This window comes from Bombina bombina, chromosome 5 (genome assembly GCF_027579735.1).
Source record: "Bombina bombina isolate aBomBom1 chromosome 5, aBomBom1.pri, whole genome shotgun sequence".
Classification (NCBI taxonomy): Eukaryota; Metazoa; Chordata; class Amphibia; order Anura; family Bombinatoridae; genus Bombina; species Bombina bombina.
In genome coordinates, this window is record NC_069503.1 from 721823296 (window position 1) to 721837044 (window position 13749).

Sequence of the window (13749 nt, forward strand, 5' to 3'; positions counted from 1 at the left end):
AGGAAATCAGCAATTTCCAGCTGGTTCTGAGTCATATACACCTTGTCTTTAAGCAGATGTCGCTCAGACTGCAAAATAACAGAGAACGTCTTTTTTTTTCTGGATTAGATATTTTGCACCTGAGGTGACTTTCCTGTCAACATGGGATAAGTTTATTTATAGCATTTGGTTTGTTGATACATAGGATATAACATGTGTACACTTCATTTTTATTCTATAGATTTTTGAGACCATCTATACTTGTCCAATTACCATGATATTTTCATTCACAAAATATTGTGAACAATTGTTTTGATCTGAAATGCAATTATTAATGGTTGATATTACATTTATAACCTTTACATGGATTCTCATTCACCCCTTTGTATTGTTGTTTGCTGTAATCATGAATTGTATGGCCTCATCTTGTTTGAATCTGTAAGTCATGACCACACAACCTTGTTCTGATCTTTCCTCTATTGATGACCGTACTCTATTTCTGTAAGAATCATTAGGATTATATCAGAGGTGTACTTAGGTTTTGTACTGCCCCTCTCACACCTCCAATACACACACACTACACACACTCTACACACACACATATATATATATATATACACACACACAGTCACACACACACACACATATATATATATATACACACACACATACATATACACACACACACATATATATATATATACACACACATACATATATACACACACTACACACGTACACACACACAACACACACACACATATATATATATACACACATACATACATACACTACACACACACACATATAAATATATATATACACACACACAGTCACACACTACACACACACATATATATATATATATATACACACACACAGTCACACACACACACACACATATATATATATATACACACACACACATATATATATATACACACACACATATATATATATATATATATACACACACACAGTCACACACTACACACACACATATATATATATATATACACACACACAGTCACACACACACACACACATATATATATATACACACACATACATATATACACACACTACACACGTACACACACACAACACACACACACATATATATATATATACACACATACATACATACACTACACACACACACACATATAAATATATATACACACACACACTACACACACACACATATAAATATATATACACACACCCCACACAAACACACACAGGTTTTAGGCCATTTTTAGCCATAATATTTTTTTTTTTACTTTTCATGGCATTTCCAAAGTAAGTAGTTTTCATCAGGACTTGCAAAACACTCACATACACTTTTATTAACAGCATCTGACAAAATCTGTCACATCATGCAATATAAATATAAATACATATATAAATATATACCACATTAATATTACATTTCAGCTTTCCAAATCATACGCTGCCAATTAAAGGGATGTTAAATAGTCTGTTTCATTGTTGTAATAAAAAAGCACTAATCTGTACCTTAGACTTAATAATTGCAATATGTATCCTTTACCCTCTGTCACAGCCTTACAAAGAGGAGGGGGCTCTGCAGGAAGGGTTATCTTAAACAAATGTAATAAAACTGGTTACTAGTAAAGGGACACTTACGTCAAAATAAAACTTTCATGATTCAGATAGACCCTGCAATTTTAAACATCTTTCCAATTTACTTCCATTAACAACATGTGCACAGACTATTCATAGTTCGATTTATTAATCAGCGGATGCTGCATCAATGCCCCATTTTTTCTGGTCTGCCAGAAATTGAAGTTAAGAAGCTGCTCCTTAACTTCACTGCCCCCTTTTAGGTGAAGGACTGATACGATCGGGATGATTGATGGCCCCTGCTAGCGGCCGATTGGCCGTGAGTGAGCAGGGGGCGGCATTACACAAGCATTTCACCAGAATTGCTTGTGCAATGTTAAATGCCGACAGCGTATGCTGTCAGCATTTAGTGAGGTCGAGCGGACATGATTCGCTACAGGGAATCATGTCTGCTCAACCTTTGGTAAATCTACCCCTTTGAGTCAACAGCTCCCACTTAGCATGTGCAAGAATTCACAGAATGTACGTATATGCATTTGTGATTGGCTGATGGCTGTCACATGATACAGGGGGAGTGGAAATAGACATAACTTTAAAATTTGTAAGAATCTACTACTCATTTGAAGTTTAGGGCTTTCACATTGTCTTTTTATCATGCATTTGTTGATTATGCACATCTACTGTATTTACTGGTCCTTTTAGTGAATAGACTGGATAACAGGGAGTCAGATTTGCTTATGCCTAGCTCATTCAGAATATGAATTAAGTTTCAAAGATGTCAGCTCCCACATCACACTGGGGGGCGGGGCTACACTGAGAATTTCTAAGTGCTCATGCAAGAAAACAAGTAAGTTTGCTGTTTTTACACAATCTGTTTCTTTTTAGGTTTCCTTTGATTTAACATATTTGTTTTTACCGAAGGAGCACTCTTTAATATTCATTTTATGTATAACCCTGCAATGAAGGAAAACAAAACTAAAACGATTATTAAAGTACTATTTGATGTCAACTCAAATAATATAAATACTAAAATATGTTTCCTATAAAGAATAATCCAACAGTGGTCATATATGATATTTCTATGTATATATATATTACAGTAACACAACATTTCAAGATCAGGTAGGATTTAAAAGATGAAGTTGTTCTGGTAACAATATTTTGAGCAGGAGATTCAATCACAGAATGAAACATCCCTTTTTTAGTGAAGGTCACTGTGCCACTGGGGCAAGCTTACCAACTCCAGATGACCCTAGGAAACCGCTAGTCCTCTACTGTCCCCCAGAGAGTAAATGCACGCAGGTATAGTGGCTACCTTTATACCGCGCATTCCTCCCAGTTCCTTTGTACCTAGTGTGCTACTCCACCTTTTGAGTTCCCCCGTTCTGTATTTAGCACAGGAACTCAGAAGGTCATGAGAAACAAAATATGGAAACATAAAAAAAAAATAATAATGCAGGCGGCTGATAGTGAAGCGCACCTTTCACAGACTGCAGCCCTCCCATCTCCCCCAAATCTGCCGCAATAGGTACAGGCTTTTTTGGTCTAGGCCATAATACGCCACTGGATTATATAACATATGAGATGTATCTGTCCATTCTATCCAACACTGTGTACTGTGAATAATGGAAACACAGAAATGTAGATTTTGACAGCAGTGTAAGCTTAACCAGTTCTTATGATAGCCTTATGCAGATCCCAGACATTCTGGAATTCCCTTACAGTATATGGTCATGCCACCTCCATTGACAGTCTAATATATTAATCTACCACCATTTTTATAAATGTTTATACAAATTACTCTGAATCTACAATCCTCCAACTTGCTTGCACTTATCAAGGGCAACACTTTTTATACACTAAAAAAATGGAAGCTCTATTTAAACATCTCCAGTAACTCTCGTCCTATGTAAGAAATATTATCACTGGAAAGTAACATCTTGTCATCCTTATTGTCTGGCCCAGAATATTAGACTTAATTAAGTTAATATTATGTTACTCTTTCTTATTGCACATAATCATTTAAAAGTTATATATTACATCATTGTACATTAGTTTCAACCCTCTTAATGTTATTAATGTATTATTGTTGTATTATTATATAATATGACTATTAAAGCATTCTTTAATTTAAACCATTTTTTATAGATAAGTCACTGAGCAATTGCTCTTTGGTTTAATTAACATGCTCTCCAAAGTCTAACGTGTGCAGTTCTCTCTTTTTGAACCATTGTTAATTGTTATAACATTTGTTCACTTTGGCAAAGTATATCTGTTTAATTTTAACATCTGTATCACCAAACATGGAACCAGAAATCAGCTTAATTCTTATATTTTTTTAATTATGTACCCCTTATTACCTTGTCAGATTCATTTTGTTATCCTATTTCACTCTCCCTTCCCTTCCCTGCACATGACCTGCTGTGTTAAGCACTCCTGATCTGAATGATTATCATGCTCTGTAATTAATTTGTTAGAAAACTTGGAATTGCACTTTGGCACTAGTGTGTCCAGGGAGTATACAGCCTTACTATGTCCACTGGGGTGGAGGAGACACCAATCTGAAATGGATACACCAGCAGATGCATAGCCACAGCATACCATTTTCCAACACACATGCCATTGAAAAAGACAGAATTTGCTTTTTTTAATTCTGCGATTTCCACTTTTTAGATGCCTCTTCTGCATATGCAGAATCTATTTAATATATACACTATGCCCATGCCTGTTTAACAGGAAGATGTGCACATGCCTTTTATGCGCCAATCATCAGGATTCTGTACATGGCACCAAAAACCAACACAGAAAAAGGTGAAAGCTGAAACAGCATGTAAACCCACAGCACACTTTATACTTTATGTTTGTGCCATAGCACTGTTCTTTTGACTTTGTACTGTTAAAATGGATTTATAAACTCTTTATTCTGTAGTGACATTGTACCCAAACCCATCTTAACCCAGATTAACACTGCACAAAAATGGTCTTCTAGAAATACAGTACCAAAGAAAATGATATGTAGCTAAAATAACATAATTGACATTGCTGTTCATAAGATCAAAGGGATACTGAATGAAATACTATTTAAATATTCTCCTCTGAAACCATATATTGCTTTATGACACTTCACCAAACTAATATTAAACAATTGTATGAACGTAATTGTGAGTAGTAATGCTAGTTTACAGTTTTTGATAAAGCATCAGTGATGTCATTTGCAGTATATGTCTGTGTAATGTATCATGTTATGTGTAATGGTCTTGGTTATGCCATTGAGGATCTCTTGTATGACATTTTCAGTAAAGTAAACACATAGGTACATGAAGACGAACCTTGTTATAAATGCCATAGCTTTTGTACATATGAGTGTCTTTTTTTGCTGTTTAAAAATATATTTGATAAACTCAGCTGTAAACATGACAGATTGCTGATCATTAACCTCTGCAGATGTGACCATACAGAAATACAGCAGTAACTTCTGCTAAGGCTGTGGCCAGCTGGAATGGGGAACAGGAGGATGGAACAGAAAGTAATTATGGTGCACAATGTTTCTTGCCCGTGAAATGAACAGATCTGCTCCCTCACCCATAACTAGGCCTTATCTACTCTGAGGGTCATAAACCATATTACAATGGGACATTCAATGCACAATTTTTGCTATAAAAAAGCACGTTACCTACACACTATTGGTAAATATAAATAAACATAGAATTAAAGGGTAATTTTAATGGAGGAATTATATACCTACTGTAAAAAAATTATCTATGTCATTTTTGCATTACTAATTCCGGGCCAGATTACTAGTGGAGCACAAATTAACGCTTCCACTCAAGCGTTAATTGCGCTAGAAGTCGGGTTGCGCTCATATTACGAGTTGAAAGTAAACTGTTTTTGCTCTTGCTCTAACCCGTCAAGTGCAAAAAGCTGAAGTAAAAAAAAAAAAAGTGGAAAAAAAAAACACCCCACTCTCGCGCAAATCCGATCGCATATTCTCATTTGCGCTAACCCGACATGAAAAAAATGAATATTTCCCATTCCAATGTTCTTCACATACAAGAATATGTTCTATTTATTAATAAATAAATAAATAAATAAATAAATACATATTTCTACATATATCTGATGGTATTTTGGTACAATAAATATCTATACCTATATATATTGATGATTATATATAGGTATAGATATATACATATATATATATATATATATATATATATACTGTATATATATATATATATATATATATATATATACTGTATATATATATATATATATATATATATATATATATATATATATATATATGAATATCTATTTATAAATACATAGAACATATTCTGCTATGTGCAGAGCATTGGAATGTTAAATATATACAGTAAATACACAGTATAACACTTTATTAAATATGACTATTGCATAAATATGCTATTACATGTTTTCATCAAAGGGCCCTAATGTACATATATGTATGTCTATACATGTGTACATATGTATATATGTGTTTATATGTGTATATATGTCTATACATGTGTACATATGTATTTTTGTGTTTATATGTGTATATATGTCTATATATGTGTACATATGTATTTATGTTTTTATATGTGTATATATGTCTATACATATGTATTTATGTGTTTATATGTGTATATATGTCTATACATGTGTACATATGTTTTTACAATTCCTTGCAAAAGTATTCACCCCTTGACTTTTTACCTATTTTGTTACATTACAGCCTTAAGTTCAATGTTTTATTAATCTGAATTTTATGTGATGGATCAGAACACAATAGTCTAAGTTGGTGAAGTGAAATGAGAAAAATATAAACATAAAACTATTTTTTAGAAATAGAAAACAGAAAATTGACATGTGCGTATGTATTCACCCCCTTTGTTATGAAGCCCATAAAAAGCTCTGGTGCAACTAATTACCTTCAGAAGTCACATAATTAGTGAAATGATGTCCAACTGTGTGCAATCAAAGTGTCACATGATCTGTCATTACATATACACACCTTTTTTGAAAGGCCCCAGAGGCTGCAACACCTAAGCAAGAGGCACCACTAACCAAACACTGCCATGAAGACCTAGGAACTCTCCAAGCAAGGGGACAATGTTGTTGAGAAGTACAAGTCAGGGTTAGGTTATAAAAAAATATCCAAATCTTTGATGATCCCCAGGAGCACCATCAAATCGATCATAACAAAATGGAAAGAACATGGCACAACAGCAAACCTGCCAAAGACGGCGGCCCACCAAAACTCACGGACCGGGCAAGGAGGGCATTAATCAGAGAGGCAGCACAGAGACCTAGGGTAACCCTGGAGGAGCTGCAGAGTTCCACAGCAGAGACTGGAGTATCTGTACATAGGACGACAATAAGCCGTACGCTCCATAGAGTTGGGCTTTATGGCAGAGTGGCCAGAAGAAAGCCATCACTTTCAGCAAAAAACAAAATGGCACAGGTTTGAGTTTGCGAAAAGGCATGTGGGAGACTCACAAAATGTATTGAGGAAGATGCTCTGGTCTGATGAGACTAAAATTGAACTTTTCGGCCATCAAAGAAAACGCTATGTCTGGCGCAAACCCAACACATCAAATCACCCAATGAACACCATCCCCACAGTGAAACATTCTGGTGGCAGCATCATGCTGTGGGGATGTTTTTCAGCAGCCGGGACTGGGAAACTGGTCAGAGTTGAGGGAAAGATGGATGGTGCTAAATACAGGGATATTCTTGAGCAAAACCTGTACCACTCTGTGCGTGATTTGAGGCTAGGACGGAGGTTCACCTTCCATCAGGACAATTACCCCAAACACACTGCTAAAGCAACACTTGAGTGGTTTAAGGGGAAACATGTAAATGTGTTGGAATGGCCTAGTCAAAGCCCAGACCTCAATCCAATAGAAAATCTGAGATCAGACTTAAGAATTGCTGTTCACAAGCGCAAACCATCCAACTTGAAGGAGCTGGAGCAGTTTTGCAAGGAGGAATGGGCAAAAATCTCAGTGGTAAGATGTGGCAAGCTATCCAAAGCAACTTGGAGGTGTGATTGCCGCAAAAGGTGGCTCTACAAAGTATTGACTTTAGGGGGGTGAAAAGTTATGCACATTGACTTTTTCTGTTATTTTGTCCTATTTGTTGTTTGCTTCATAATAAAAAAAAAAAAAAAAAACATCTTCAAAGTTGTGGGCATGTTCTGTAAATTAAATGATGCAAACCCTCAAACAATCCATAGTAATTCCAGGTTGTAAGGCAACAAAACACGGAAAATGCCAAGGGGGGTGAATACTTTTGCAAGGCATTGTATGAGTTTATATGTGTATATATGTCTGTACATGTGTACATATGTATTTATGTGTTTATATGTGTATACATGTCTATACATATGTATTTATGTGTTTACAGGGAGTGCAGAATTATTAGGCAAATGAGTATTTTGACCACATCATCCTCTTTATGCATGTTGTCTTACTCCAAGCTGTATAGGCTCGAAAGCCTACTACCAATTAAGCATATTAGGTGATGTGCATCTCTGTAATGAGAAGGGGTGTGGTCTAATGACATCAACACCCTATATCAGGTGTGCATAATTATTAGGCAACTTCCTTTCCTTTGGCAAAATGGGTCAAAAGAAGGACTTGACAGGCTCAGAAAAGTCAAAAATAGTGAGATATCTTGCAGAGGGATGCAGCATTCTTAAAATTGCAAAGCTTCTGAAGCGTGATCATCGAACAATCAAGCGTTTCATTCAAAATAGTCAACAGGGTTGCAAGAAGCGTGTGGAAAAACCAAGGCGCAAAATAACTGCCCATGAACTGAGAAAAGTCAAGCGTGCAACTGCCAAGATGCCACTTGCCATCAGTTTGGCCATATTTCAGAGCTGCAACATCACTGGAGTGCCCAAACGCACAAGGTGTGCAATACTCAGAGACATGGCCAAGGTAAGAAAGGCTGAAAGACGACCACCACTGAACAAGACACACAAGCTGAAACGTCAAGACTGGGCCAAGAAATATCTCAAGACTGATTTTTGTAAGGTTTTATGGACTGATGAAATGAGAGTGAGTCTTGATGGGCCAGATGGATGGGCCTGTGGCTGGATTGGTAAAGGGCAGAGAGCTCCAGTCCGACTCAGACGCCAGCAAGGTGGAGGTGGAGTACTGGTTTGGGCTGGTATCATCAAAGATGAGCTTGTGGGGCCTTTTCGGGTTGAGGATGGAGTCAAGCTCAACTCCCAGTCCTACTGCCAGTTTCTGGAAGACACCTTCTTCAAGCAGTGGTACAGGAAGAAGTCTGCATCCTTCAAGAAAAACATGATTTTCATGCAGGACAATGCTCCATCACACGCGTCCAAGTACTCCACAGCGTGGCTGGCAAGAAAGGGTATAAAAGAAGAAAATCTAATGACATGGCCTCCTTGTTCACCTGATCTGAACCCCATTGAGAACCTGTGGTCCATCATCAAATGTGAGATTTACAAGGAGGGAAAACAGTACACCTCTCTGAGCAGTGTCTGGGAGGCTGTGGTTGCTGCTGCACGCAATGTTGATGGTGAACAGATCAAAACACTGACAGAATCCATGGATGGCAGGCTTTTGAGTGTCCTTGCAAAGAAACGTGGCTATATTGGTCACTGATTTGTTTTTGTTTTGTTTTTGAATGTCAGAAATGTATATTTGTGAATGTTGAGATGTTATATTGGTTTCACTGGTAAAAATAAATAATTGAAATGGGTATATATTTGTTTTTTGTTAAGTTGCCTAATAATTATGCACAGTAATAGTCACCTGCACACACAGATATCCCCCTAAAATAGCTATAACTAAAAACAAACTAAAAACTACTTCCAAAACTATTCAGCTTTGATATTAAGGAGTTTTTTGGGTTCATTGAGAACATGGTTGTTGTTCAATAATAAAATTAATCCTCAAAAATACAACTTGCCTAATAATTTTGCACTCCCTGTATATCTGTATATATGTCTGTACATGTGTACATATGTATTTATGTGTTTATATGTGTATATATGTCTATACATATGTATTTATGTGTTTATATGTGTATTTATGTCTATACATGTGTACATATGTATTTATGTGTTTATATGTGTATTTATGTCTGTACATGTGTACATATGTATTTATGTGTTTATATGTGTATATATGTCTGTACATGTGTAAATATGTGTTTATGTGTTTATATGTGTATATATGTCTATACATGTGTAAATATGTGTTTATGTATTTATATGTGTATATATGTCTGTACATGTGTACATATGTATTTATGTGTTTATATGTCTATATATGTCTGTACATGTGTACATATGTATTTATGTGTTTATATGTGTATATGTCTATACATGTGTAAATATGCGCTTATGTATTTATATGTGTATATATGTCCATACATGTGTAAATATGTGTTTATATGTGTATATATACTGTATGTCTGTACATGTGTACATATGTATTTATGTGTTTATATGTGTATATATGTCTGTGCATGTGTACATATGTATTTATGTGTTTATATGTGTGTATATGTCTATACATATGTATTTATGTGTTTATATGTGTATATATGGCTATACATGTGTACATATGTATTTATGTGTTTATATGTGTATATATGTCTATACATGTGTAAATATGTATTTATGTGTTTATATGTGTATATATGTCTGTACATGTGTACATATGTATTTATGTGTATATATGTCTGTACATGTGTACATATGTATTTATGTGTTTATATGTGTATATATGTCTATACATGTGTAAATATCTTTTTATGTGTTTATATGTGTATATATGTCTGTACATGTGTACATATGTATTTATGTGTTTATATGTCTATATATGTCTGTACATGTGTACATATGTATTCATGTGTTTATATGTTTATATATGTCTGCACATGTGTACATATGTATTTATATGTGTATATATGTCTATACATGTGTAAATATGTGTTTATGTGTTTATATGTGTATACATGTCTATACATATGTATTTATGTGTATATATGTCTGTACACTACATGTGTACATATGTATTTATGTGTTTATATGTATATATATGTCTATACATATGTATTTATGTGTTTATATGTGTATATATGGCTATACATGTGTACATATGTATTTATGTGTTATATGTGTATATATGTCTATACATGTGTACATATGTATTTATATGTGTATATATGTCTGTACATGTGTACATATATATTTATGTGTTTATATGTGTATATATGTCTGTACATGTGTACATATGTATTTATGTGTTTATATGTGTATATATGTCTATACATGTGTAAATATGTGTTTATGTGTTTATATGTGTATATATGTCTGTACATGTGTACATATGTATTTATGTGTTTATATGTGTATATATGTCTGTACATGTGTAAATATGTATTTATGTGTTTATATGTGTATATATGTCTGTACATGTGTAAATATGTGTTTATATGTGTATATATGTCTATACATGTGTATATACTGTATGTCTGTACATGTGTACATATGTATTTATGTGTTTATATGTGTGTATATATGTCTGTACATGTGTACATATGTATTTATGTGTTTATATGTCTATATATGTCTGTACACGTGTACATATGTATTTATGTGTTTATATGTGTGTATATATGTCTGTACATGTGTAAATATGTGTTTATATGTGTATATATGTCTATACATGTGTAAATATATGTTTATGTGCTTATATGTGTATATACTGTATGTCTGTACATGTGTACATATGTATTTATTTGTTTATATGTGAATATATGTCTGTACATGTGTACATATGTATTTATGTGTTTATATGTGTATATATGTCTATACATGTGTACATATGTATTTATGTGTTTATATGTGTATATATGTCTGTACATGTGTACATATGTATTTATGTGTTTATATGTGTATATATGTCTGTACACGTGTACATATGTATTTATGTGTTTATATGTGTATATATGTCTGTACATGTGTACATATGTATTTATGTGTTTATATGTGTATATATGTCTATACATGTGTAAATATGTATTTATGTGTTTATATGTGTATATATGTCTGTACACGTGTACATATGTATTTATGTGTTTATATGTGTATATATGTCTGTACATGTGTACATATGTATTTATGTGTTTATATGTGTATATATGTCTATACATGTGTAAATATGTATTTATGTGTTTATATGTGTATATATGTCTGTACACGTGTACATATGTATTTATGTGTTTATATGTGTATATATCTCTATACGGAACTTTTTAGCCCGCCATTATTCTTTTGATGGATAGCACAGGGAGCATTATTAGCTTTCTACACTGCACTCATTTTAGGTGTTTCACTCAAGAGCAGTCCAAAAGAGCACTGTAAAATTTAGAGCATTTGGAGACCTTATCATTTGCTAGTTTGCATAACAAAACACATGGTTATGTTATAAGTATAAGAAATTTAAAGAGACTTGAAACCCCAAATTTTTCTTTCACGATTCAGATAGAGCATGCATTTATAAAACAACTTTCCAGTTTACTTCTATGATCAATTTTGCTTCATTCTCTTAGTATTCTTTCTTAAAGTAACAGCAATGCACTATTGGGAGCTAGATGAACACATTGGTAAGCCAATCACAAGAGGCATTTATGTACAGCCACCAATCACCAACTAGCTTCCAGCTCCCGAGCCTACCTAGGTATGCTGTTCAACAAAGGATACCAAGAGAAAAAAGCAGAATTAGATAAAAGATGTAGGAAATTTGTTTAAAATTCTATGTTCTATCTGAATAATGAAAGAGAAAAAAAGGATTTCCTGTCCCTTTAAGTTATATTTTACATTTACATTAAAATGATCCTTTAAAATGTATGAGATACTTAAAAATATTTATATTTGTCTGTAAAACATTTAGGGCTAGATTACAAGTGGAGTGCACATATCGCTTTCACTGCATGAGAACCTAGAGAAGGGGGCAGCTGATTTAAATATATTTATGTATTTGTATGTGTATATATACACATATTAACACATATTAACACATAAATATATATATGTATATAAGCATATACATATATATTTACAGTTTTTACACCGCTATGTAAAGGGCACTTTCAACATCCCACATCTGCCAACTTTAACCCTTAAAAATTGCTTTGTGCAGTTATTTGTATTTAAAAAATGCTACAACACTGTATTTTGGGGGCAATTAGGGCACATTTTGAAAATTAACCAGAGATATGATCTCTGGTTAATTTTTGGAGTGCTAATTGCTACTGCGAGGTTGCGGTAGCAATAACCAGTCACTTGTAATGGCTGGTTATTTATCGGGGCGGTAAACTGGCAAATTTCCCCATTTACAGGTGTGCGATAAATTAGTCCTCCACTTGTAATCTAGCCCTTATTTTGCTTTATTCTGGTACTGTCGCAGTGTGAGGTCACAAGGTTATCAAAGTATTCAACCTACAGCCTCACTTATCACCTGATTTCTTTAACATTTTTGTTGGTTATTGGATAATGAACTTTAGATACAAGCAGCCACGAACAAACAGTAAACGTAACCTTTTGTAAATACCATCTAATTTTTTCTTACTGTCTTTTTATTAGAGACAGACTGAAAGTTACATCACGGGTCATGCATTTTTGTATTTTGGTGACACAAACAAAAGGCTGTGTTAGTCTGTGTTAAAAAAAGCTACCTGTTTTGTTCTTTATCTAGTTACTGACATTAGGAATGTTAGGACTATATTTGATTAGTAAATGTTCTGTGTCAGTATCTAAATGCAAAGGAGTCACAAAAAGTCATAAACAACCTGGTTCACAGTCGTCAGCCCAGGAATGCATTAAGTTAAAAAAAAGTGTACAACAGCTGATCAGGTTGCCAGAGAATAATGGTGCATAGAGTAGACAGATCTAGACAAGAGACCAAGTAGAACCAGGTCACTGAACTAGAGGTCTGGTCTTAATCATGCCAGCTGACAAGCATAGGCAGACTACAAAGCCAGTAGACCCTGAAAAGCATTACCAAAAATAAGTAATTTCATAAAGCTGAGTAAGAGTTGCCAGTGTGGACCACTTAGGTTAAGCTTGCGCACAGCAGCCTACAAAGACTAGATTACAAGTGGCAAGCTAAGTGTTGCGCACAAGTGATATAGGGG